The sequence below is a fragment of the Pan troglodytes genome, chromosome 3 (genome assembly GCF_028858775.2).
Source record: "Pan troglodytes isolate AG18354 chromosome 3, NHGRI_mPanTro3-v2.0_pri, whole genome shotgun sequence".
NCBI classification, from domain to species: Eukaryota; Metazoa; Chordata; class Mammalia; order Primates; family Hominidae; genus Pan; species Pan troglodytes.
Genome location: NC_072401.2, coordinates 126555763 through 126582435, shown reverse-complemented (window position 1 = coordinate 126582435; position 26673 = coordinate 126555763). Strand labels below are relative to the sequence as shown.

At 33.9% G+C, this 26673-nt stretch overlaps 1 protein-coding gene and 1 pseudogene across 3 annotated transcripts in view; one reads left to right on the top strand and one right to left on the bottom strand.

Annotated features, from left to right (window-relative positions):
• FAT4 (FAT atypical cadherin 4) overlaps positions 1 to 26673 on the bottom strand; it is a 179535-nt gene that overhangs the window by 101291 nt on the left and 51571 nt on the right. The window lies entirely within an intron of this gene.
• On the top strand, positions 11013 to 12738 carry LOC129143813 (tigger transposable element-derived protein 1-like; annotated as a pseudogene).

Sequence of the window (26673 nt, the reverse complement as noted above, 5' to 3'; positions counted from 1 at the left end):
GAAGTTTCTCTTCATGAGTGGCTACATTTTGAATAAAAACAAAACACAATCTGGCAATAGCTTTTGTAATTGAAGTTCAGAACAACTTAAGGTATCAATTCTGAAAGTCTGTAAAAACTGCCCTTTAAAGATGAAGATTCATGATCCCGTTAAGATAAGGCACTTCCATGTTTTCTGCATGCCTACCAAATGTTGACCTTTGTGCTTAGGTATCTGGTCCTTTAAAAATGTGTGTGGTTTCACCTGCTACAATTAGAAGAAATGTAGTTGGTAGATCTGTGCTTGACTTACAATAAACACTTCAGCTGCAGCTAATGGTTGAGCTAAGGTATCACCCACTGCCACTACCGTTGTTACCATTTAGGTAGCTTCACAAGAATGACTTTCTTGACTGAGTCACCTGAGCCCTGAGCAGTGAAACTCTGGTAAATGAAATAATTTTATTTAGAGACAAACACATGACTGAGATTAAAGGAGCTAATAACCAATTAGTTCACAAATGATCTGTCTTTTGGGAATTTTATAAAAGTAAAATTTAAGTTAGAAATATGCCTTTAAATATTGTTACCAAATTACTTTATGCTGAAGGAATAAAATCCCTGGTATTCAGCTTGCTGAAGGGTCAAATGGGTATTTTAAAACTAAAAAATATTTCTGTGGGAATAGTGCATAAAATAATATAATGCTTTTCTCTTTTTTTTATAATATGCAGTCTATCATTTTATTTTGCTCTACATCAAGAATGTTATTATACATGGGGATTAATTTTTTAAATGTTTCAGCATACAACTACATAACTAAGGAACAATCATTACCTAATAATCGCTAATATCAAACCATTATATATTTGTGGATCTAATGATAAAACAAGCTATTTCCCCGATTTAAATTGATATTATGAAAGTAGAAGATTATATTCAAGTTAAAGGAAATGACTAAAATAGCAAAGTCCATTATGAGTTCATTCCCCTGTTAATAAACTGATAATTGCATGGTGGTTGCCACCTCAACCACAATTCTAAACATATTCTTAAATGCATATCCTCTCTGCAGCTTAAATCAAATGGTTCTTAATGAACGGGATGAAAAAATCTAAACATATTTTAATTCACAACCTTCCTGCAATCTACATAAAATGGTTCTCAAATAAAGAAGAAAAACAATCTTTTGTTTTCTTTTGGGAGACCGTAGGATTTGTAGTACACTGAAAGTTCAGAAATCCATTCATTTGCAAGTCAACATACTAATACTTTTTGTAGGAATGTTAAATATCATCAAGTCCATTTCCATTCCATTTCTGTTATTTTACAGAGAGTCAAAATTAAGGCACTGAAATGTCAAGTGATTTATCTAAGAAAAACAATGTTAAGCCTCCTACTCGAGGGCACTGATTTTTCCAGAGTAGTGGAGACAGCCAGGGCTGTGGAGCAAGCTGAATGATGTGCCTAAGACACAACAATGTCTCTGATCTTTGCACAGAGAGAATGATCTTTCATAAAAAATATGCATTTTATGTCAACAAGAAAATAATTTCTGATGAAAATAATATTTGATGGGCTACTTTAAAAAACATTTTATTCACTTCTTGCCTATTTTTAGGTTCTTTCATATTTATATTAAGATAAAATAATCTGTGAGAGTTTGTCTTATCAATGCCACTGGAAAACAGACATTCAGCAGAAAGACAATAGGTATGTATTACAACTAAAGAAACTATAGTTAAATTCTCTGTAAATATCAGTGAAAGTGATTACTATTAAAACTTATACAAGAAGCTATTTCTTTTTCTTAAAAGATGCAACATATAAATACCCATTTTCAGAATGGCTTACATTTAAATAGTTGGCAGGATAGACAGAAACTGTACAAACTATAAAATAGTAACACCTGATGCATCAAGGCAAATAGCGCTTAATTTTTTGTTTTGTTTAGTGGCAAAAATAATTATTTACTTTATTGACTTTTTGGATTTGTGGAACTGACACTCCAAAATTAATTGTCTCATGTAATATTGTCACTTAAACCACATAAATTATGACAAACTTTGCACTAAAAATAATGTTTAGAGTTCACAAGTGTTATCTCTAAAGATATTAAGATAATGCCATCAAGATTGCTTTTAAATACAAGCAAGTAACAGTTTTGTCAGAAATATTTATTTCAATAATAGTATTTTGTAGCTCTGATTTAAGTTTATATATTACCAACATAGGTAATGGCAAATATCTTCAGGATACTGAAGATCATTTATATTACTTAAATTAGAGACTTCTATATTCTGAGATTCCAAGAGCAATAATGTGTCCTGCTCATTCTGACAACTTATCCATGTCTAGCATGTAAATTCTCCTCTAGAAATATTTCTGTTTTTAAGCAAATCCAGGTCATTTTTACATTTTTATTAAAGTCCCATATTCAGCAAATGTAATAATAACATAGGCATTCTACTGGCATATAAAGATGTATTAATCAAAGTTATCCACTATTACAATGATATTTTAAAGCAATTCAAACCTATTGATTTCCTAGTTTTTGTGTGGGAACATGCTATCATATATAATTTTTATGTTATGAAATGATATTTTATGATAATTCAGTAACTACTCATAATAATGACTTACTATTTTTTTCTTTTAAAACAAAACATTTCTTCTAAAAAAGAAAAACAGGATACATGTGCAGAATGTGTAGGTTTGTTGCATAGGTATACATGTGCCATGGTGGTTTGCTGCACTGATTGACCCAACCTCCAACTTCCCTCCCCTTGCCTCCCACTGCCCCCAACAAGCCTTGGTGTGTGTTGTTCCCTTCTCTGTGTCCACGTGTTCTCATTGTTCAACTCCCACTTATGAGTGAGAACATGCAGTATATGGTTTTCTGTTCCTGTGTTAGTTTGCTGAGGATGACGGCTTCCAGCTTCATCCATTTCCCTGAAAAGGACATGATCTCATTCCTTTTTATGGCTGCATAGTATTCCATGGTGTATATGTACCACATTTTCTTTGTCTAGTCTATCATTGATGGGCATTTGGGTTGGATCCATTTCTTTGCTATTGTAAATAGAGCTGCAGTAAACATACATGTGCATGTGTCTTTATAGCAGAATGATTTATATTCCTTTGGGTATATACCCAGTAATGGGATTGCTGGGTCAAATGGTACTTCTGATTCTAGATCCTTGAGGAATTGCCATTGTCTTCTACAATGGTCGAACTTACTTACATTACCCCCAACAGTATAAAAGTGTTCTTATTTTTCCACAGCCTCAGAAGCATCTATTGTTTCCTGACTTTTTAATAATCACCATTCTGACTGGCATGAGATGGTATCTCCATGTGGTTTTGATTTGCATCTCTCTGATTATCAGTGATGTTGAGCTTTTTTTCATGTTTGTTGGCCACATAAATGTCTTCTTTTGAAAAGTGAATCATGACTTAAAATTTCAAAAACTTCAGAAAAAATATCCTTAATATGTTTTGTTCAGAATATCTCCCACTTAGGAGACTGGAATAAAAGGTCCTACACATTGCCCATCTCTGCTTCAAAAGCTGCTACACTAAACACCATGAAAGGCACGTGTAAACCTGGAAGAATAACTGAGCTCATTCAAATGTGTATTGCCCTTAATAGGTCATTATGATGTCATCTCAATAACATTTTGCTAAATGATGCCTCAGTTTATGCTGTGTAGGTACTACTGAAATTAAGCAAGGAAAAACTCTAATCTTACATTCGAAACAATTTTTATTCACCAGAGTGAAACAAGATGCTGGAAGCCTACCATTTACTTTTCTGTATGGAATCTCAAGTGAGGAGTTGAAATTGAAAGCAAACTAACCGAATTGAAACCTACACCAATATCAGTACAACCATCACGCCTCAGCTGTCGCTTCCTTTGGCCCTGAAAAGGAAAACTCCACCTTTCCTGCCTGAGATGAGTGTAGAGTGTGGAATATGAGTTTGCCCACAATGCAGTGAGAAGCTCAGTGCTGGGAGACAACTCAGTATGACTGCATCAGGGTGATGTGTAAAGAAACACTCTATGACCTGACCTTAAACATGAGAATCAAGTATAGAGTTAAATTTCGTAATTAGGAACAAAAAAAAATTCAACACCTAATTGTACTATAGTTTATGGGTTTAGGCTCTAAATACTTCCATTTCTTAACAACAATAAAGAGCTGTATTGCCACGAAAGGATGGTGCCAGAGCCTGCATATTTCCTTTAAGTTTGTTCTTCATTTTTTTCCCTATTTTGGGTGACCACTGGGAATTCTACTGCCATAAGTCTGGGTGAAATGTTTCACGACATCCAGAACACTTCATCATGTAGCAGAGCCAAAATCTATTATGGTTTGCAAGTGACTCATATTTCAGTTATGAGAAAGCCCTAACAAAGAACGGTTTGCATTTAAATGTTCTAAATGTCAGGAATGTAATGTTTGGACTATGTAGGTATGCAAGGCCTGATCTCTATGAACAAGGTTTTAAGTATTTATTTGTTTGTGATGTATAATCAACTTTGTTCAAACTTGTGGTAACTCTTATAATAGTTTACTATCTCATCTTGATGGTATTACTGAAAGTTTGAAATTGCAATGTGAAAAAAATGGGAGAAATCAAACTTTGGAGGAAAGACTTACCATCTCATTCTATGAAAGACTGGCCAGAGCTATGTGGGACTTATTAAGGAAAACTGATAGGACCACTACCACCTGCATGAATGAACCATAACTACTAGAAAACACAAGTCTGTTGCAGGACCAAACTCTACTTGAGTTTCAGAAATTATCATAAAGTAAGTGTATGCATTTGGTGCATTTTTTTCTTTACAACTAGAAGAAAAAAATGAATAAGCATTATATTTTACTAGAAAATGCGTATTTAAATATTATCATGCATATTAAAGGCCATTTTATTACATTGTTTCACAGGAAACACTTTAGTACAAGAAACATGATATAATGGTAATATTTGATGAAGTAACATATAATATGGGAATTGGAATACTTCTGTTTTTAAGATTATAGGCTATTAAGCATTTTGTCATGTAAAAGTTTATACCTTAAATTTAAATAATATTATATCTATTTAGATATCTGAGCATTTACTTCACATAAAAATATCTAAGTATTCTGGAATATTAGGAATGAAAGAAGCATACATATTTTAGATTCTCTTTAGTTTCATTTTTTAAGGAAAGTAAAATTAATCATAATGAGTTTTAAAACTGAATGTACTTCTCATATAAGCTACATGTATATAACTGTGACCAATTATATTTCTCAAACAAAAGTAATTACATTAATCTCTCACCACTAAAACTCTTCTAACAGTCAGCAGCACATGTTCCTGGGATTTTGATGCATTTCTTACTAAGAAGAAATATGTATGAATAACAGGCAGGCTTGGAGAGTAGCCAGGAGTGATAAGAATGGCTAGAAGCGTGGATAACACATAGTTAACTCCATTCTTAAAACAAAATGCTTTCCATAACTCACTAAATGTGTGGTGACATAATAAAAAGCTAGTTTTGTTGTGCTTTCAATATTGTTCAAGTTAGAACCAAATAAGGATTTATTTTAAGGCAAAGGCAACCATGTGTAACCACTTCAATTTTTCCTGAAATCAATACTGCATAATTTCTGCATTTTAACAAATTCTTAAGGATGCTCAAAAGTAAATGCAGAATAAAACATCAAGTTAAAATATGTGTGGTTGCATAAGAAACTTATGGAAATTTTTATACTATTCTTCAAAACAAACACCCTACAAATGCGTCCTGTAGTATATTTTTTAATAGATGTTAATTTGAATGTGGTAGACACATATCAAAGGGAAATTTTAGTATAAAACAAACAAACAAAAAATGCCACTAAATTTTTTCTTCTCTTTTTTTGCCTAATGTGTACTGGATACTATGAAATAAAGAAGGCTTCTATTCAAACTACTGAAAAATAAAGAAGTGGTTTGATTTCTATTAAAGGTACAAACTATGGTAGACTGAATTATTGGTCCCAATACCCCTCCCCATAAACAACTTTGCAGTCCCTCCCACTAAAGGCGAGATTTTTCTCCTTGCCTTTTTTGGGCTCTTTCATAATATTTGGATTGGACAATGGGCTATCTATAAAAACAGCACAAGAAGGGGCTTAAAATACACTTATTCTTTTCTACCTCTGCCATGGTCACTAGGACAGTATGTTTCTGCCAGCCCACTACTACCAGAAAGACTAGAGATACTCAGTAGAGGAATCTCAGCTGGAAGGTTTTTAGACTGAAGCCAAGCTTCCTAGTTGAGTCTAGCCTAGAGAAGCCCAATTGCAGTTATCCAGCAATGTGTGAGGATAAACGTGAATTTTTGTAGGCCTTTGAGATTTCTGTGGCTCTTTATTATGCAACATTATTCTGGCAGTAGCTAACAGATACAAAAGCCAAAACAATGAATTCATTAACTGGTTATTTTACTTTGTTTCCATGTTCTAAATAATTACTGGTCTAACATGAGCAGCACAAAGAAGAGTAAAAAGCTAATGTATATTGATCTGTGGTATGGCTTGTACTGGGAGTTTTATTTCTCTGAATCTATTAATACCTTTTCCTACCCTATATAGCTACATATTCTCACTTACCATGCCATACTGCTATCTGTCAGGGGCAACTCAAAATAAGACATATCAAGTTCTTCCCCCCCCTCCAACAATCCAAAGATTAGAGGAGTGGTGGGAATACATGATCCAAGAGGAACGAATCATAGATTGGGGAGAGTTCATCAGATTGTGTTTTTTTAAGAATAGAAAATTTAAACAAACAAAAACAAAACAAAAACACAAAGAACACTGCAAGAACAAAATAATGGCACAAGTACAATAAGAAACAATGCAGCCCCCATGATAACATGGTCGCCATCTTTAGTGGTTTTCTAGAACCCACACGAGACTTGGCTATAGTTCTTTTATGGAATGACTGCAATGTCAAAATAATCACTCTTCCTCATTTCACATTTGCATAGTAGTCTTCACCTTTGCAGACATTTCTATTATTTGATGCAAAAGACACAAACCTTTGACTCATAGCTATGCTATTCTATTTCAGTTGGTTATTAGTCTATAACAGGGGTCTCCAACCCCTGGGCACAGACCGGTACTGGTTTGTGGCCTGTTAGAAACCCGGCCCATAGCAGCAGGTGAGGGGCGGGCAAGTGAGCGTTACTGCCTGAGCTCTGCCTCCTGTCAGATCAGCTGCGGCATTAGATTCTCAAAGAAGGGTGGACCCTATTGTGAATGGTGCATGCGAAGGATCTAGGTTGCACGCTCTTTATGAGAATCTAATGCCTGATGGCCTGAGGTGGAACATTTTCATCCCAAAACCACCCTCCCACCCTGTATGTGGAAAAATGTCTTTCACCAAACTGGTCCCTGGTACCAAAAAGTTTGGGGACCGCTGGTCTATAATAGTTATATGTCCTTATATCTTTTAAACAGCTATCTTAAACTATAAAATTAAAGTCTCTTTCTAGAGTCTTGTGTTGTATTTTTACTTCAAAACAATAACAAATTTAATTTATATGAAACAGCTTTAGCTCACTAATAAACAGTAATGAATAAAATTTTATGTGATATAAATTGTAAAGTACATGTTCTAAAGAAATTCAACTTATCAAAATCAATTTTTTGGAAATGCATTGTTCTTTAATTCTATTTAGACATCCTATTTTTCTAAACTCAGGGCCAGGTGCAGTGGCTCACACCTATAATCCCAGCACTTTGGGAGGCCAAGGTAGGTGGATTACTTGAGGTCAGGAGTTTGAGACCAGCCAGGCCAACATGATGAAACCCTGTCTCTACTAAAAATACAAAAATTAGCCAGGTGTGCACCTGTAATCCCAGCTACTCAGGAGGCTGAGGCAGGAGAATCACTTGAACCCCAGAGGTGGAGGTTGCAGTAAGCCGAGATGGTGCCACTGCACTCAAGCCTGGGCAACTGAGTGAGAATCCGCCTCAAAAAAATCAAAACAAAACAAAACAAAACTCAGAAAGCCTGCTTCTTTTCTAAGTTTCAAACAGTGAAACATTTAGATCAGTTTCTAATATAACGCCTAGGGTACAGAAGGCATTTAATGTACGTTTATTCAATGATGTAAAAACCAGTTTGTTCATTGCACTAGTACATTTTATTGTTACACACACACGCAAATTAAGAAGGAGGTGAACCACAAACTATTACAATTACATTGAGTAATGAAAGTCCTAAGAATTATCCCCTGATGATCATCAGAGTTAAAACTAATTAACAGAAGGAAAAATTTTTCAATATGAAAAATAAAGAAATAAATGACAAAATAAATTTTCTTTAATAAGACGTTTCAGCATAAAAGGCTATTTGTTTTCTATTTTTCATTGTCAAAACCAAGGTACCAACATTTTTAGTGGAATAAGAGTATGACAAAAAGCTGGACGAAAAGCTGAATTTTTTTAAAAAATTGACTTTTAAGAAGTCTGAACTACTATGGAAATGTAGAAAGAAAATAATATGCAAAATCAGATAAAACATCTGTACACTTATGAAAGATTTGAAATTAGACTCCAGAGTAATGGAAAAAGCCATCAATTATAAATACTGACTACAACTAACCATCTCCATGAAATAATATGGTTTGATGATTTTTTTCTACTACTCTCTCACTCTTCCTCAATTTATGACTATATAACTATGATTATCTATAATTTCAAAGTATCCTATGACATCAAAGGATACTTTGATTTTAGTTTTCAAATAAAGGTATGTTCTATGGAAAAAAACTGGAAAAATAAAACAGATGACACTTCATCACTCATTCTGCTTTTTCCAAGATAAAATAAGGCAATTAACTACTTAATATTATCATTGAAACATGCTTTTAAATATGCACACTAAAATTTAATTTAAGGAATCAATATCTGAATTTTGTGTGAGGATGACCAAGAAGTTTCTAAAATTGGCAGGGCACAGTGGCTCATGCCTGTAATCCCAGCACTTTGGGAGGCCGAGGCAGGTAGATCACCTGAGGTCAGGAATTTGAGACCAGCCTGACCAACATGGTGAAACCCCATCTCTACTAAATATACAAAAAATTAGCCAGGTGTGGTGGCAGGAGCCTGTAGTTCCAGCTACTCAGGAGGCTGAGGCAGAAGAATTGCTTGAACCCGGGAAGCAGAGGTTGCAGTGAGTGGAGATCATGCCATTGCACTCCAGCCTGGGCATCAAGAGCAAAACTCCATCTCAAAAAAAAAAAAAAAATATATATATATATATATATATATGTGTGTGTGTGTGTGTGTGTGTGTGTGTGTTTCTAAAATTAATTATTCAAAGATCAAATATTGTCATTCCTTAGTAAAAATTATTTTGTTACTGAGTAGTGTTAAATTTACTTATTGAAAAGGAGTATCAAAAAATCCATTAATGAATCCAACAAACATTCATTGATATCTTACTAGAGCTCAGGCCCTTTGCTTGTTGCTTAGGATACAAAATACCCAGCTGTTCACATTTACTGTCTAGTAGAAGCACAGTCACCTAAACCAAAATTACACTACATGTTGCTGTAAGTAAAAAATTACAAAGATTCTAAAGGAAAAGCACAAGTGATAGAAGACTGGAAATTTAGACGTCATCACAATTTAAACCTTTTTTGCTTTGAAGGACATTATTAAGTGAAAGAAAACCTCACAGAATGGGAGAAAACATTTGCAAATCATATATCTGAAAGGGACTTATATCCAAAATATATAAAGAACTAATACAATTCAATAATAAAAATAAATAACCCAATTTAAAATGGGAAAAGAATTTGAATATACAATCCTCCAAAGAAAATGTAAGAATAGTTTAAAAACACATAAAAAGATGTTAAATTCATTAGTCAATTGAGATATGAAAATTAAAAATACAATATGTCACACATAAAAATGGCTATATTAAAAACAACAGATAATAACAAGTGTTGGTGAGTACATACAAAAATCAAGACACTCATATGTTGTTGGTGAGAATATAAGATGGTGCGACCACTTTGGAAAATACTTTGGCAGTTCCTCAATATGTTAAATATAGCTATCACATGACTTGTAATTCCAGTCATAGGAATTCTACCATAGAGAAATGAAACACGTTTGCACAAAAACTTGTACACAAATGTTCAGAGCAGCATTATTTATAATACTCAAAAGGTGAAAACAACCCAAATGTCCATCAGCTGATGCATGAATGCACAAAATGTGATATATTCATACAATGGAATCATATGCAGCAGTAAAAAGAAATAAAGTCATATTAGTACAGTTTATAGTATCCCTCTTATGCTCAATGAAGTATGTCAGTCTGATAGGGCAGTGACAATGATAGACTTTTTCATTCTGGTTATTCCAATAATTTTGTCACATTTTGCTTAATAAAAAGGATTTCCATGGATTTATTTTAATGATCATAATAGGCTTTTTTATTTAAAGAGGTACCTCTTAAGAGTGGAAATGAGAAGCTGAACTGATTGAGTTTTCAGTCCCTTGTAAATCTCAGAGTCTAGAATTTCATGATATGGTTTAATATCACGTACTGGAAAACCATGTTTCATTGCACTTGCCTTTATCATGCTTCACAGATATTTGCATATTGTTACAAATTAGAAGTTTGTGACATCCCTGCATTGAGCAAGTTTCTATCAGCATTATTTTTCCAGTAGCATGTGCTCCCTTTGTGTCTGTGTCACATTTTGGTAATTCTTACAATACATCAAACTTTTTCATTATTAAGGTGATCTATGATCAGCGATTACTGAGGTTACTATTTTCTTGGGAGAATTACAAGCTGCACCCATATAAGACAGTGAACTGGATGGATAAATATTGTGTGTGTTCAGAGTCCTCTACTGGCCAGCCATTCTTCCATTTCTCACCTTCTCCTAGGGCCTCCCTATTCCTGAGAACAACAATATGGAAACAAGGCCTGAAGCACAATATTGAAATAACCCTCCAATGGCCTCTAAGTGTTCATGTGAAAGGAGTAGCTGCACATCTCTTATTTTAAATCAAAAGCTATAAATAATTAAGCTTAGTGAAGTAGATAAGTTGAAAGCCAAGGTAAATCAAAAGCTAGGTCTCTTGTGCCAAATAGCTAGCCAAGTTGTAAATGCAAAGGAAATGATACTGAAGGAAATTAAAAGTGCTGCTCCAGAGAACACACAAAAGATAAGAAAACAAAACAGCCTTATTGCTGACACGAAGAAAACTAACCACAACATTCCCTTAAAGCAAAGCCTAATACAGAGCAAGACCCTAATTCTGCAATTCTTTGAAGGCTGAGAGAGCTGAGGAAGCTACAGAAGAAAAGTTGGAAGCTAGCAGGGCTTGGTTCATAAGGTTTAAGGGAAGAAGGCATCTCCATAACATAAAAGCACAAGGTGAAGCAGCAAATGCTGATGTACAAGCTGCAAGAAGATATCCAGAAGATCTAGCAAAGATAATTGATAAAGGTGGCTTCATTAAAAAACAGATTTTCAATGTAGATGAACAGCCTTCTACTGGTAGATGCCACATGAGACATTCATAGCTATAGAGGAGAAATCAATGCCTGGCTTTGAAGCTTCAAAGGACAGGTTGAGTTTCTTGTCAGGGACTAGTACAGTTGGTGACTTTAAGCTGAAGCCACTGATCTTTTACCATTCTGAAAATCCTGAAGCCCCACAGAAGTATGCTATGTCTACTCTACCTGCTCCCTACCAATGAAACAACAAAGCCTGGATGACAGCAAATGTTTACAGCATGATTTGCTGAATATCTTAAGCCCGCTGTTGACAATTAATGCTCAGTAAAAAAGATTATTTTCAAAATATTACTGCTCATTGACAATCTACCTGGTCATCCAAGAGCTCTGAAAAAGATGTACAAAGAGATTAATGTTTACATTCCTGGTAACACAGCCAATGGATCAAGGAGTAATCTAAACTTTCAAGTCTTATGATCGAAGAAATACATCTTGTAAGGCTATAGCTGCCATAGATAGTGATTTCTCTGATGAATCTGGGCAAAGTAACTGAAAACTTGGAAAGAATTCATCATTCTAGATGCCATTAAAGACATTTGTGATTCATGGGAGGAGGTAAAAATATCAACGTCAACAGGAGTTTGGAAGAAATTGTTTCCAACCCTTAAGGATGACTTTGAAGGGTTCAAAACTTCAGTACTGAAAGTAACCACGGATGTGGTAGACATAGCAAGAAAACTAGAATTAGAAGTAGAGCCAAAAGATGTGACTGAATTTCCACAGTCACAAGATAAAACTAGAACAGATGAAGATTTGCTTCTTATGGATTAGCAAAGAAAGTGGTTTCTTGAGATGGAACCTATTCCTGGTGAAGATGCTGTAAATACCGTTGAAATGACAACAAAATATTTAGAATAAGAAATCAACTTAGCTGATAAAAGAGTGGCAGGGTTTGAGAGGATTGACTCCAGTTTTGAATGACATTCTACTATGTGTAAAATGCTCTCAAACATTATTGAATGCTACACAGAAATCTTTCATGACAGTCAGACTCAATCAAAGCCGCAAACTTCATTGTTGTCTTATTTCACAAAATTGCCACAGCCACCACAACCTTCAGCAATCACCACCCTGATCAGTCAGCAGCCATCAACATTAAGGTAGGATCCTCCACCAGCAAGAAGAGGACAACTTGCTGAAGGCTCAGGTAACTGTTAGCATGTATTAGCAATAAAGTATTTTTAAATTAAGGTATATACATTGTTTTTTAAAAATGTAATGTTATTGCACACTTAACAGACTACAGTATAGAATAAACATAATTTTATATGCAATGAAAAACCAAAAAAACTCTATGACTTGCTTTATTGTGATATTCACTTTATTGCAGTTGTCTAGAACTAAATCTGAAATGTCTCAGAGGTATACCTGCATTTAAAGATCAAAAATTCAAGTAGCTACCCAAACTGATCATAGCAATATAACCATAGCCTATGGGCTTAGAAAAGTATAGAAGGGCAGAAAATGGTCAATAATATGTGACAACTGTATTATTAGTTTTTTCTTTTTGTCTCTTCTACTCACATACCAAGAGACTGACTAACTGGGTAAATTTATTGGTTTTCTCTTAATACCATATTACTGATGGCCTTATATGACTGCAGTTAATACTAAGAATGCATAGTCCATCACTTGCAAATTTATTTCAGTTGCTTAGAGAAACTACTTGACCACTAACATTAGTTTTATTGAAATTGGAATGTTTCTGTAATACGTAATCAGAAGTCTGTACTAATATGAATTCATGATATCTAAATAAGGTAATATAAAGCCAAGTTTATTAAAAAAGCAAATGTTTCATTTAATCGTTTACTACTAATTAGGTTTTCCTGCCCTGAAATATAATAAATGATTGCATTTTAAGAATATCCAGTAAATACACAAAAATTAAAATGTGTCAGCAAAGGGTATTTATGAAATCCTGTTAGTGCAGAACTGCAAGCACTTCAAATTTGTCAAATTTAATAAAGAAGACAACAGAAACATTACAGTTCTCCTGTCTAGATTAATAGAATTCTCGCAGTCTGCTTACATTAATAAATGTTACAGGAAATCTATTGCTTTCCTCTAGTGGTTGTTTTTAGATATTCAAAACCTGTGATTGTTTTTTCAGTAAATCAGACAATAATTTTTAATAAGAGAATAAATTACAATTTTAATAGTCTCTGTTAACTTTTAAACTAATACTAAAGAGAGATTAAGGACTTTCAACATGTTTTTATTGACAGTTTTTAATATTGTATGGATTATATATGTAAAAGCATTATGCAAATTTTTACATTACATTTCCCTTAAACTGCCAAAACACCTCTGCATTACATTGTGTAGGTCCCTATTTTTAAAAGTATTTTCTGTAAGAACCTCAACATAGCCTTTTTATTGTGACAAAAGTGACTTACCCTTCGCAGGTTAATATTGCTGCTTGATTGATTTAACCATGTTCCTAACAGCCAAAGTTTATCTCTTTTGATTTATATCTTTTTAGTAGGTAACTATCTGCATTCACCTAAATTCCCTAAGAGTGAACACCAGGCGCGGTGGCTCACGCCTGTAATCCCAGCACTTTGGGAGGCCGAGGCAGGTGGATCACCTGATGTTGGGAGTTCGAGACCATCCTGACCAACATGGAGAAACCCTGTCTCTACTAAAAATACAAAATTAGCCGGATGTGGTGGCATATGCCTGTAATCCCAGCTACTCAGGAGGCTGAGGCAGGAGAATCGCTTGAACTCTGGAGGTGGAGGTTGCGGTGAGCCCAGATCGCGCCACTGCACTCCAGCCTGGGCAACAAGAGCAAAACTTCATCTCAAAACAGAACAAAAGCGTGAACTCCATAAACACATGGGCACATAAGCTAGAAATGTGTATATATATATATATATATGTTTTTTTTTTTAGAATATACAAGGTATGAAATAAGTTCAAAATTTGATTAACAGAACGGTTAAATATCAATGTCTGGCCAGGCGTGGTGGCTCACACCTGTAATCCCAGCACTTTGGGAGGCCGAGGTGGGTGGATCACCTGAGGTCACGAGTTCAATACCAGCCTGGCCAACATGGTGAAACCATGTCTCTACTAAAAATACAAAAATTAGCTGGACATGGTGGTGTGAGCCTGTAATCCCAGCTACTGGGTAGTCTGAGGCAAAAGAATTGCTTGAAGCCAGGAGGCCAAGGTTACAGTGAGCCGAGATTGCACAACTGTACTCCAGCCTGGGTGACAGAGCAAGACTCCATCTCAAAAAAAAAAAAAAAAAAAAAAGTCTTTTATTAAGGTTCTAACTTAATAAATAACTTTTTTATAAACTCTCCAAGGCAACCAATGAAGTTGCAAGTCAAGCAATTTTCATAAATGTGTTACAATAAAAGACAGAGTTCCCAGTTACTCAATAGCCAATGGAATTTCCCTTTAGGAAAATAATCTTCTCAGTTCAGTGTACTTCCTACTTTAAAAAAAAAAAACTTTTTAAAAGATTCTTCCGCATGTTAATTTTTAAATTTGCTTTAACGTGTTTTTAAATTATCTTAATAAATTAAATTTGTTCTCATTTTTAAGTGAATTCTTTGTTAAAACAAAGACATTAAAAAGCTTTATGCTTCCAAGCAACTGCAAATTAAAGGAAATTGGAATGGACCAATAACCATTTACTATACTTCAATTAATCAACGGTTTTCTGTTGAGCATTGTGTAGATACATTTCTTGTTCACGTGATGCACCTTTTTTTATAGAAGGAACTCTCCAAGGCAACCAATGAAGTTGCAAGTCAAGCAATTTTCATAAATGTTTTACAATAAAGGACAGAGTTCCCAGTTACTCCATAGCCAGTGGAATTTCGCTTTAGGAAAATAATCTTCTCAGTTCAGTGCACTTCCTACATTTAAAATTTTCTTTTTATTCTTAATTTTCATAGTAGCAATTGAGAAAATATTCTATGTTACAAAGACAAATATTGAGTGTGGAATTCATCTTAGTTTATTAGACCATATTTTGATTGTTAAATTTAGAAGTTATGCTTACATCTATTTGAGAAATTGTACTAACATTGATGAGTAGGAATGACAACAAATATTCTATAACAAAACAAATATTATCTTACTAAGAGAAAATACAGTACAAGTAATAATTGTCCATTTTGGGATATAATTTGAGATTTTCTATAATTTTCAAATTAGTTTTATGATTATCTGTGATAAGAACACATGCTTCTTGACCATACTTAGCTCACCCAATCATATGAAATTACATCTGATTTTTATATAAACAATGGTTGATATGTGATGTATAGTTACTTTTCTGAAAAATAACTATGCCTCCATAATTATACTTCATTAACTTATCCAATAAATATTTATATAGGAGTTACTAAGTGTCTGTTATAAGTGATAAATATATAGCAATGAACAAAACCAACCATGTACTCCGCTTTCATGTACCTTACATTTTAATGAATTCTTAAAGCTATTCTTTATATTGGGCTTTTACAATGACATTTTGCTACAAACAGTTTAGATTTTAGGAGACTAACCATTCCTAAACCCATTGGTTTATATGTCTAACTTGGTACATACATAGAATCAATAATACATCTGTTAATCTGGAGCAGGATTGGCATATTTTTTATCAGGCAATAACTAAGCTTATGTTACCGAAGTTTTTAATTGTCTAAATAGAAAGGTAATTGTGCCTTATTTTGCAGGTGTTAATATGCAATACAACCCTGGGCATACGTGCAATAGTTTTTTCAGGTTTTCTGCTTGAGCAAACTGTTATTAAAGTAAATAACAACATATAATTTACACTCAAGTGTATATTGGAGAGAATGTTTGTGTGATAACTGAACTAAATTACCTCCACATTTAAAAATATTTTTATAGCATCTAACTTATTTTTTATTTGATAAAGTAATATTAAAATCAACCAAAATGTCCTAATTTTGCTTTGGTTTGTGAGAGTTTGCCAAGGTTTTTGAATCTGTTTATTATTTATTAGAACAGCTTTTAACTTTAGAAACAGACCTCTAGAAAAACATATTTTACCTATAAAACTCCAAAACTTAAAGGTTTGGTTGCATTAATAACTTGCCTATTAAAATGTGCGTGATTCTTCAGAACAAATGTAACAGCAGAATAACCACTCAAGTATGTACTCAGTTAAGAGTCATAAAATAATATACGTAAGATTTTCTAAAGGTTTACATTTAAGCAAATCTTAGCAAAACCAAAACTGACTTGTTTGGGGTCTAGTTGCAGAAATAATATTGATTATAAAGCAAGCAAATCATAAATATAGGGAGGAGCAGTGGTCTAATCAGAGTTGGAAACTGTACATGAAGATGAGTATCCCCAAAGTTTCAGTGAATGGCTTTTTGTTTTTTTTTTTTTGATAAAGAATGCTCATTTTATTTAAGCAACTTTGTAGCTACATATGAAATATAAAAGTAAATAGTAAAGGCTTCTTTTCCTCATTGAAAATCCTCTAGAGAAAAAAATGAAGTAAGTTTTTGATCAAAAAGTTCTATAACAAATAGTCATTGGTAATTTGTGCCTGTAATTACCATAAAAATATTGAAAAAAGGGCTATGACATCTGTGTCATTTATATGAAACCCCACATGACACTTTCTTTTAGAATTTAGAAGAAGAAAAACACAAAGAAAATAACAACCACCTCAGGAGCCAGATTTTTCTTCCCTTATGATAAGAGAAAATTTACTATGTTCCCATTTTGCTCTGACTGCCTACAAATGCAAAAACAAATCTATATTTAATCGTGGCATCCAATCAATTTCTTCTATTTATTGTTATTTTATTGTTATTTATTTATTTATTTTTGAGATAGAGTTTCGCTCTTGTTGCCCAGGCTGGAGTGCAATGGCATGATATCGGCTCACCGCAACCTCCACCTCCTGGGTTCAAGTGATTCTCCTGCCTCAGCCCATTGCAGGCATGCACCACCACGCCCCACTAATTTTGTATTTTTAGTAGAGACCGGGTTTCTCCATGTTGGTCAGTCTGGTTTCAAACTCCCGACCTCAGGTGATCCGCCTATCTCAGCCTCCCAAAGTGCTGGGATTACAGGCATGAGCCACAGCGCCAGGCCTATTTATTTATTATTTACTTTTAATTATACTTAAGATCTAGGGTTCACGTGCACAACGTGCAGGTTTGTTACATATGTATACATGTGCCATGTTGGTTTGCTGCACCCATTAACTAGTCATTTACATTAGGTATTTCTCCTAATGCTATTCCTCTCCCCTCCCCTCACCCCACGACAGGCCCCAGTGTGTGACGTTTCCCACCCTGTGTCCAAGTGTTCTCATTGTTCAAATAGTTTTTTAAAATAGCATCAACAGAGGTCCATTTTACCCCTAATTATTTCAGTGAGAACTGTTTGATTTAAATTTAAATATTGTAAAGACCTTTTCTAAAAGGAAAAATAAAATCTTGCATCACCAAGTGTCAATTTAATTTATTTGTTTTAAAACACTACTTTAAAATGTAAAAATATAAACTTGGTAAAATCTTTGCAGGTGTATAATTCTTACACAAATAACAAACCAATACAAATTTGCAAATTAAATGCACACTCAAAACAATTTAAATTCACAGCAATAGCTAGATATGGCTAATGTTCTCTGAAATTAAGCTCTCCATTACAAGTGTGGGATCTGACACAGGTTCCTAAACAGATGCCAACACTACATGGGTTCTAGTCTTGACGCTATTAGTCAGTTACTTGTGACCTTTTATAAGCCTCAACAACTTCATATATAAAATGGTGTTCCCAAATGCAAAAAAAATGCAGTTTTGCATAACGTCAGGTAAATATATTGTAATCATAAGAATAGGTTTTGTTTAAACGTAGTGCAGGTGACTTCAAATCTCAGTAATGACATAAAATAAAAGCTGACTAATACTTGTCAAACAGTAAACAGATTGTTAATAAAATCTTGTAATTGGTTAAAAGCAGAAATTAATTCCCTAAAATGCATTTATGGATGACATCAAAAGTCATGAATGCCTTTTGAGCCAAGTTATGAAAGACGTGTTTGTGATAAAGAAAATTACTGAACTAGGCCAGAGAGCTGAAAGTTTACTCTTAGTGCAGTGATGTCTAACTAGTTACAAATTAGAATCACTGGATATAATTTTCAAAATGCATATTTCCAGGCCAAAGTCCCAGAAACCTCTCTCACCAGGGTATCCAAGTAGTTTGCCAAGGCCTGGGCAAGAATGTCAGTGACATGACGATAAGCACTCCAAGCCAATGCTCATTGGAGGCACAAGTGAAACAAGATAGAAAATAAAAGCTTCATGACTTTTTGTCTTTTACTTCGTATTAACTGCCTCAGCCAAACATATACATTAGAAATAATTTAGCTGCTTTACCAAACATGTTATGACATTAAATTTTAAGATAAAGAAGGTTGCCAGTGAAAATGTTCTTGCTATTCTTACTTACAATTTAGAGTCACCATGAGGGAACCTAAAATAATGATTAAACTCTCCTTTCTTTGGTTTTATGGTTGCTAAATCACTAAGACCTGTAGGAAAATTTCACACTTTGTCACTAAATGTTATGATGCTGTCTTTTCTCAAGTGATAATCTATTTTTAAATAAATAAAATAAAAACTCCAGAGTGTTAATTCATCTTGCTCTGAAGATGCCAAGATGTGCCTACGAATTTAAGTAACACCTAAAGTTATTCAAGTTATATAAGGGGCAATATCATATTTGGCAACTTACTTGATGCTAACAAGCCTACATTTTTTTCTATGTGTTAATACGACAGCTAATATTAGAAATAAATGTGTTCTTTTAATCATTTACTTGTATCCTTCTGGAATCTTTATCTGAATATATCTGAATACTTAATTATTCTGGATTTTACAATTATTTCATCTGAGTTTAGCTAGAATTATCTGGTCTCTTTTGCTGTACCTTGTATTCATTAAGTGGAGAATTCAGCAAATATTGATGCAATACTATCACTGCATACTTCAGTGGGTTAGATGCTCTTGAATAAGCAAAATGATTCAATAAGGGACAATCTGAACAGCTCTGTGAATATACGTAGGACAACTACATTGTACCCTTTAAAGGGAAAACTTTGTGGCATGTGAATTACATTTTTCAAATTTCTTTAAAAATAAGTAAGGGTCGTTTTGCAATTAATGTCTGTAGAATAAGGACGTGAATCCTATTCAAACAATTTATTTCTGTTGAAGCCAAGATGGCTTCTTATTGATAGCACCTCTCCTTCTGAGTTTTTTCCAAAGAATATAATAATCTCTTATGGAATATTTCCAAGCTTATCAACTTACACTAATACACTGATGCTTCATCATTTTAAAAATAGGGGCATTTGCTTGTCACCAAATTTCTGGAGTGTTGCAACTTCAAAGATATCCAAATGTGATTATGGATTTACATTCTTTCCTTACACTCAGTTTCCCTTTACAACGAGGGATGTAGGAGAAATATTTGGAGAAGACTGAAGCCATCAATCTCTGTAAGATTCACAGACCACCAAGTGATAACACAGAAGGTGACAAAGAACTTTAGAACCGGCAGACTGTTGAGCTCATTTCATCTGATGCCTTTGAATAAAAAAATCCCAAGCCAAAGAGTTAAATTGGTATCTCTGATTTCAAGGTTAGTAGAGATCTGTGACTAAAACTGAGATTTTCCCTAACATTTCACCCTATAACAAATATGTCATTTATCCTAATTTATTTAAATAGGAAATCGTCTGAAATCATATATACATAGTCCTTATTATTTTCTAATACATATATTTTCTTCATCTAGATGTTTGAAATTACATATTAAACAACGGTTTCTTGCCCTCAATTAATTTTTAAAGGAAGGCATGAATGCCGTAGCCCTATTGATGTGTGTTACTTTTGGCTTTTTCATGTTCACCTGTATGACCCAGGAAAATTGTTTTGCCTCCCTGTGCCCCTGTTTCTTCAATCAAGTAATCTCTAGATAAGAAAAGTACCTCAGTCATAGGGTTTTTATGAAATTTAAATGAGATAAAAGTGTGTGAGGCACATGGAATAGTGGCCAGCACAGTGTTTGTCAAAATAGAACTGATATTAGTATTAGTATTACTTAATAGTACACTTAAATTTCATTTGTTACCAACGGAACACAAATATTCAATAAACACACATAAACACAGATTATAGTTTTAGAAATAAAGCTTCATAAACTAGAAGGAGCATTTATTAGGCACCCAATAATAAATATCAAACTTTTTAAAACAATCTGTCCTATATTCTGATCTCTACATTTCCTTTAGATATCATCTCTTTAGATGAAATTTGTCTCTGTTAGAGTAATTAAGATAAAAACAACATAAAAAGGAAAGATAGGAAAGAATATTCCTCATATTAACTTGTTTCATGTATGTGAAACCTGCATCATGGCAATTCTGATTTGAACAATTCACTGAATTATTATTACTTGACTAAAAATAAATTTAAATAATAGATTTAAATCAAATCATCCTCTAACTTTTACATAAATTTTAAAACATATTTCAACTTTGTAATTTTATAGAAAGAAAGGAGTTCAATGATTCATATTAAATGATAACTGGTGGTCATTCCTGTTTTGTTATTTTGTGTATTTTCTGAATTTTGTTATAATAAAAGGTAATGTTTTATTTAAAAAATGGCAAAGCTATTTTTATTTCGAATATTTGAAATAGCAAAGTTGTCGGGCTTAGAGTTTTTTAAAAACATTAAACTACATAAAACATCCACAAGAGCATAGACTGTTAGTATTAAATTCTAAATTAAAAATATGGGTTTTCCACTTGCTATTGCATATGATATTGATCAAGACAACTTTTCTTAACTTCTATTTCCATGTCTACAATGATGAATATCATATTTTCTTTCTCACTGGACCATTGTAAGGATAGAAGCATATATCAAAACACTTTGAAATCAGTTTAATACTATTGTGTAAAGGAAATGTGATTTGCATTCCTATAAATATTCCACATTCAACATTCACAATATAACAAATCATGAATCATTGTGCCACGTATGTAAAAAGAGAACTGTCTGAGAAGACCCTCCCTTTTTTTTAAGCCAGCTTCCCCATTCACCAGTAATATGTTCTAAGTACCTCAAATTCATCAAATGTAGTTAATAGTTCCTATCACATTACCTCAGGTAGTTCTAAAGATTAACATGTTTTCTATTAAAATAATCTTTTAAAGTGATTTATACTTGCAAGTCATGATTTCACTATTTTTTTTTGTTATTAGTGTCATTACTATTGGTATCACTTTTGTTGATCCATCTTTTTTTTTTTTTTTTTTTTTGAAACAGGGTCTCACTCTATGTCATCCAGGCCGGAGGGCAGTGGCATAAGCATAACTCATTGCATTCTGAATCTTCTGGGTTCAAGCGATCCTCCCACCTCAGCCTCCTGATTAGCTGGAACTGCAGGTGTGTACCACCACAGCTGGATAATTTTTCTTTTTTCTTTTTTCTTTTTTTCGGTGGAGACGAGGTCTCACTACATTGCTCAGGATGGTTTTGAACTCCTAAGCACATGCGACCCTCCCACCTCTGCCTTCCAAACTGTTGGGATTACAGGTATGAGCCACCATGCCCAGCCTTGATTCAACGTTTTTAAAGACTTATTTACTGTCATCCATTTCGTTCTTCGTTTATTCAAAAAATATTCAGTAAATGCCTACCAAGTGCCAGGTTCTGTCCTAGGCACTGCAGACACGCTAGCCAACAATGAGTATGTGATTCCCACCCTGATGGAATAGAGCAGTTGAACAATTGTTGTTTATGATGCCCCTGTCACAGGAAGACATTCCCTAAATGACCCCATCTAAAGAATATGCCCCATATACTGCTATCATTCTCCATTACATCACTTTGTTCAGTTTTATTCACAAAAAACTCTATCTGTAATTATTCAATTTATATATTTCTTATATATATTTATATATTAATTAAGATATTATTTAGGATATTCAATCTCTCCCCACAATTGATACTCCAATGAAAGAGCCACTTTTTATCTTATCCCCTCCTATATTCACAGCCCCTGAGACAAGGTCTAGAAATTACTAGCATCTTCTCCACTATTTGCTTAATAAATTAACTGTGAGGTCAACTATTTCTATATTATTACTTATAGCACTTATAGCAGATGGCATGAAATCATGTCAGTTTCTCAGCTGGATAGACTCTAGGAAGATACCCTATGTCTCAATCCCTGGCCACCCTTCACAGCCACTCTCCTGGGGAATTTCATGGCTCTCTCCAACTTATCCACTGTTGCTTTTTGGAAGAAATTCTATAAAAAGGCATACACAGTATAATATTATTTGTATAACTAATTATTTGTATATTTAATATTATTTGTATAATTATTTGCAGAATTAATATATATCCATGTGATCCAATATTTATGTTAGATATTTGATATGTAGAAATTTTTAAGTCCCTATAAAATAACCCTATAAAATAATGCCTATCAGTAGACATTTAAACTTCTTCTTTTTTTTTTTTTTGAGATGGAGTTTAGCTCTCATTGCCCAGGCTGAAGTGCAATGGCGCGATCTCAGCTCACTGCAACCTCTGCCTCCCAGATTTAAGCGATTTGCCTGCCTCAGTCTCCTAAGTAGCTGGGATTACAGGCATGCACCACCAGGCCTGGCTAATTTTTTTGTAGTTTTAGTAGAGACGAGGTTTCACCGTGTTGGCCAGGCTGGTTTCGAACTCCTGACCTCAGGTGATCCGCCTGCCTTGGCCTCCCAAAGTGCTGGGATTACAGATGTGAGCCACCCAGGCTGGCCTAACATTTAAACTCTGATTAATAAAGGGAACTGTGATGATTTCTATAAAATTTTGAAATTTTTTGAAAATTTTTGTCAATTTGAAATTTTCAAAATTTGAAAAATTTTGTCAGAGAGATGACACTGCCCACGCCCCATACCACCATTGAAACCTTAATTCTGCTGAGTAATCAGGTTTACCTTACACAATTTGAATATTATCAATATTGCGAATATTGTCTGTATATGTGATTTAGAGGTTTGGTTTTCATTTATTTTTTAGTGACTGTTCATATTAATCCAACTGCAATCCTCTTTCATCAAGACACACTGTTTTCAAATGGCTGAATATGTATGTGCTTCCTATGGCTGTAAAGTAGAGCTGCTTTTATTCTTCAACAGCATCTCATGAGTCCTTGTGTATGCCATGCACTGTGTAGGGAATTAGGCATAATCCCTCATGTTGTTAGGTGCTGTACAGTTTAATAAGCAGTTTGTCATATGTATCACAATCTCACATTCATTCTGGAAATTTGGAACTGTCTCTACTTTGTAGGGTTCCTGTCAGAATACAATGAGAAATATATAAAAACCCTTAACACAGTATGAAACATACAAGTGCTTAATAGCTATTAGCTATAACAATGATATGAAATATATTTCCATCCTGATTTTACAAAAAGTCAGAAAGAAGTAACATTTTTACCTAGTTGTGGCAGAACAAAGCCTAGTTTGATTATTTCCAAATCTAGTATGAATTCTATCACCCTATATCTGCCTTTATAACAAACGTGTAATATTAAAACCCAATACGCCCAATGGAAAAAGGAGAAAGGAACCCAAGTGTCCATTTTTGATAAACAAAATGTAGTATATACATACAATGGAAGACCATTCGGTCTTTAAAAAAAAAAGGAAATTCTGACATTTACTACAACTTGGATCTACCTGGAGGACATTATGCTAAGTAAAATAAGCCAGACACAGAAAAACAAATATGTATGATTCCATTTATATCAGTTACCAAAAGTAGTCAACTTCATGGGAACAGAAAGCAGAACAGTGGTGGCCTGGAGCTTGCCGATTGGAGGAAATGGAAAGTTAGTGTTCAATGGGTAGAGAGTTTCAGTTTGGGAAACAAAAACATTCTGGAGATAGATGACGGCTACAGTTGCAGAGCAATTTGAAATTATTCAATGACCCAGAATTATACACTTAAAAATGATTAAAATGGCAAATTATATGTTATGCATATTTTACCAGAATTTTTAAAAACCTCAATGGCAAGGCCAGACTTTAGCCATTTTCATTAAACAACAGAATGAATGAATTAATACAGATGATGGTAATCTCCCAAATTGTTGCAGGAAAGCTAGGCATTTTTCTTCTTGGCCATTTCTTTTGTTTTTTTTATTTATTTGTTTGCTTGTTTTGTGAGATGGAGTCTCACTGTATCACCCAGGCAGGATGGAGTGCAATGAGGCAATCTCAGCTCACTGCAACCTCCATCTCCTGGGTTAAAGTGATTCTCCTGCCTCAGCCTCCTGAGTAACTGGTATTAATGCACGCGCCACTTCTCATTGAAGACAGTTGTTCCCTCTTCCTTAAAACTCTAGGTTGATAAGATTTAACACAGTCAATTCAGATTAGAGGTCTGCTGATTTTATGTTATTTACCTGAAACTGCATCTCACTTAAGCCCTCCAACCACAGAATATGTATATCAAGTATCTGATGGGTATTTATTTTAATGGAAAAGCAAAAGGCTGATAGAGATTTGTCTGACATAAGGTGATGTACATATCATGCATGAAAAATACAATTCAAGCTATATAATATGACTCTCCCTTGGCATATTCATTCTTAAAGTATTCTAAGATTGTGTAGTGCCAAACACAATATTTTTCTTTTGTCAGTTCTCCAAAGTGAAACTTGACCACTGAAGTCTAAAGGGTGTACAGCAACAAAGCACAAATAGATGAAACTTTAAATTCCTTCAAGTAACATCTGAGGCCACGAAAGCATGGAGAACATGATTGCCTTAAAAAGTACAGTTTCCAGAAATTCTCGTAAGAATTCCTTGGCAGGCATATGGCTAGAAGCCAACTTTCTCTTTCTCTCTCTCTCTCTCAAAAAAAAAAAGGTTTTGGATATTTCCTATCTTGACATTTTAGAGAGATCTAAGGCATTGCCAGATGTCATGTGTGTATGCGGTATTTTTTTATAATCATACTTTTTAAAAATCTTAATTTGCATTCAGTTTTGAGTTTCAAAATAAGGAAAGTCTCAAATTTGATAGAAAGGGTTAACATTTTTTATCCAATATGATTATATAGATATATATATATATATATATATATATATATATATATATCTCCTAACTAGAGAAATATCACAGACTTCCTGGCTTCCCTCCAAAGACTTTACCAGTCAGTTACATTGGCTCAATTCCCACTCTACTCTAAAATGTCTTTTTAGTTTGCTTTTCTTTGTCTTTTTCATATTCTAACTGCATAAACTGTTTACCACTAATGCTATGGAGCTTCCCTCCAGTGAGTCAGATTAAAAACATGGTTATTTAATAATCACTAAGTCATACTGGAAAAAATGACTTTTTCAATCAAATGCTTTATTTCCATAAACCCACACTACTCTCTACAAATCTGGATTTGCAGTTGAATGTATTCAAGTTCTTCTGCCACAGTGAAAGGCCATTTCAAGAACCTCTATATTCTTTGCCAACATTTTTGTCTATAAATACTTAGCACTTCATATGGCTCCAGAAAAATAATTTCCAAACTAGTAACAAATACTAAATTGCCTATTTAGAAAGTCTTATAAAACCTTAAACGGAAGGGGGAAAAAAAATGGACTGGCAGATTTAGAGAGTTCCACACCATCAAGTAGGAAATTGCCTTTTCCCTTTTTGTTCATAATCTCTACCTACCTGAGTCAGAGTAGAACTTCCACACATGAACTCACCATTTTCCCTGATTAAAACTATGGTAAGTTAGTTGGCAAAAGTTACCAAAGCCAATGTTTGCATATACTATTTTGCAGTAGTTTCTTAAATGCTAGTCAAGGAAAGGTAAATTTTGGGGATATCTGATTAAAAATGGCAATGGTCACCCTAAATTTCCCCTACAAGGAAGGTTTTTCATTTTAACCATCTCTCATGGAAACTGACTGACTTTGAACAACTGAATAACTTAACTTTCTATGATATACGGTTGAAAAAACTAGTTACAGAGTATGTTATTTTTCCCCCAA